The 1,634-nt window shown below is 47.8% G+C and overlaps 1 protein-coding gene across 1 annotated transcript in view; it reads left to right on the top strand.

Annotated features, from left to right (window-relative positions):
* The window catches only part of CRIP1 (cysteine rich protein 1), a 7,885-nt gene extending 6,545 nt beyond the window's left edge, over positions 1 to 1,340 (top strand). The window contains exon 4 of the mRNA XM_019530732.1: positions 993 to 1,340. The gene's annotated coding sequence lies outside the window, so the exon portion shown is untranslated. The remainder of the gene's footprint in view (positions 1 to 992) is intronic.
* The last annotated feature ends 294 nt before the right edge of the window (positions 1,341 to 1,634 follow it).

The raw sequence follows: 1,634 nt of genomic DNA, 5'->3' as shown, positions 1-1,634 counted from the left end.
TGTTGGTTGCCCCTAAGCATGCAGTCCTCTGCTGGCCCCTCATGGATGTGTGCTAGCATAATTTTCTCAAACAGCTTGCCTAGGATCGAGGTAAGACTAACTGGCCTATAGTTTCCTGGGTCGTCCTCCTTCTCCTTTCTGAAGATGGGAACCACGTTGGCCCTCTTCCAGTCCTCCGGCACCACACCAGAGCACTATGAGTGCTCGTAAAGCCGTGCCAGGGGACTTGCAATGACCTTGGCCAATTCCTTTAGAACTCCAGGGTGGAGATCGTCCGGGCCGGCTGACTTGAATACGTCCAGCCCCTCTAGAAGTCTTTTGCCTTCTGTCCACGGTGGCAGCATACCCAGGCGCTTAGCCACATTCATTTGTCAGTCTGCATCCCAGAGCCCCAGTCTTGCTATATCTGGTTTTGAGGGCTTCCCCCAGCATGCAGTACCTCTGTTCAAGGGTAACTCACTAACCAGTGGGTATTGCATGCATGCCCCTTTCTGTCCCCAAACCTCAAAAGATGGGTGTATTCCAGCTTCCAGCTACAGAGCCTAGCTCAGGCTACAGACCCTAAAGACTAGATCCTGTTCCACCTGTTAGGCACCTAAGTGTGATCCTGTTCCAACCTGCTGAAGTCCCTGAAAAACCACTAACACGCCTATATTTGGAACGTGCTACCTTAAGACAAAGATGACATAAGCAGCTACCCACCTTTTGCATTTGTGGTTTTCAAAGACTCGAGCAGTGTGAAGTAGATCACATGTGCCTATGCCCACTTGGGTGTCTAATAGATGGAACAGAATCTGGCCCTTATCCTTTTAGCTCTGGAGGTCCCCAGAGGCTGTCACAAGCTAAGGCTGGTTTTGTGCTCTCTCTACCTAAGAGCTAAGTTCACTTCAACCTGTTGGTGCTCAGCCCCAACCCTGATATTTAATGCTGCCCTGTTGCCTGGCATCTCACTGGTCCTTTTTTCCATTCCCTTCCTCTCTCTTTTTCTCTAGGTTTTGGTGGACAACATTCCTATTGAAGCCTGAAGACAACAGCAGCATCATGACAGATATACATTTTTAAATCACTATGTAGTAAACCAGCATGTTAAAAGCAATACAATACTTAAAGGAACTGAGCTGCAAGAATCTCTGTATCAATCAGGAAATGTTGGGGGTGAGGGAGGATGGGAAGGGGTAGTGGTGTGAAGTCTGAATGTGGTACAGGATGTGAAAATTAGTCAAAATCACCTTCTGTAAAGGACAAGATTCCCTTCCAACTCTGCTTTCACAACCTGCCTTTCTATCAATAAAGATCCTTAGAGGTATTTTCAGCTAGCAATAAAGCCAAAATGAAAAACACTTCCTCTCTGTGGGGTTTAGTTTTTGTATAATAATGAAATGCTTGTCATTTTGAGGGAGCTGAATAGCCTTTGCCATAGGCCCATGAAGGACGCAAAGGCTCCTGCTGCTGTAGTTCTGAAGGAATGGATTTCAACAAAGGACTCGATGCACATTCATTTTCCCAGTGCCCGTAGACAGCACTTCCAGCTGGCCTGTGGCTGAGACAGCCACTTGGCTGAGAGTCCAGGTGCTGGGAAAGCAGAGCAGCATTGTGAGAGGCTGATACAAGTGAACCCTCGAGCAAAGTGCCAC

This window comes from Crocodylus porosus, unplaced genomic scaffold, assembly GCF_001723895.1.
Source record: "Crocodylus porosus isolate Cpor-Errol unplaced genomic scaffold, CroPor_comp1, whole genome shotgun sequence".
In the NCBI taxonomy this organism is placed as follows: domain Eukaryota; kingdom Metazoa; phylum Chordata; order Crocodylia; family Crocodylidae; genus Crocodylus; species Crocodylus porosus.
The sequence above is the reverse complement of the archived record's forward strand: the minus strand, read 5'-3'. Positions and strand labels throughout refer to the sequence as shown.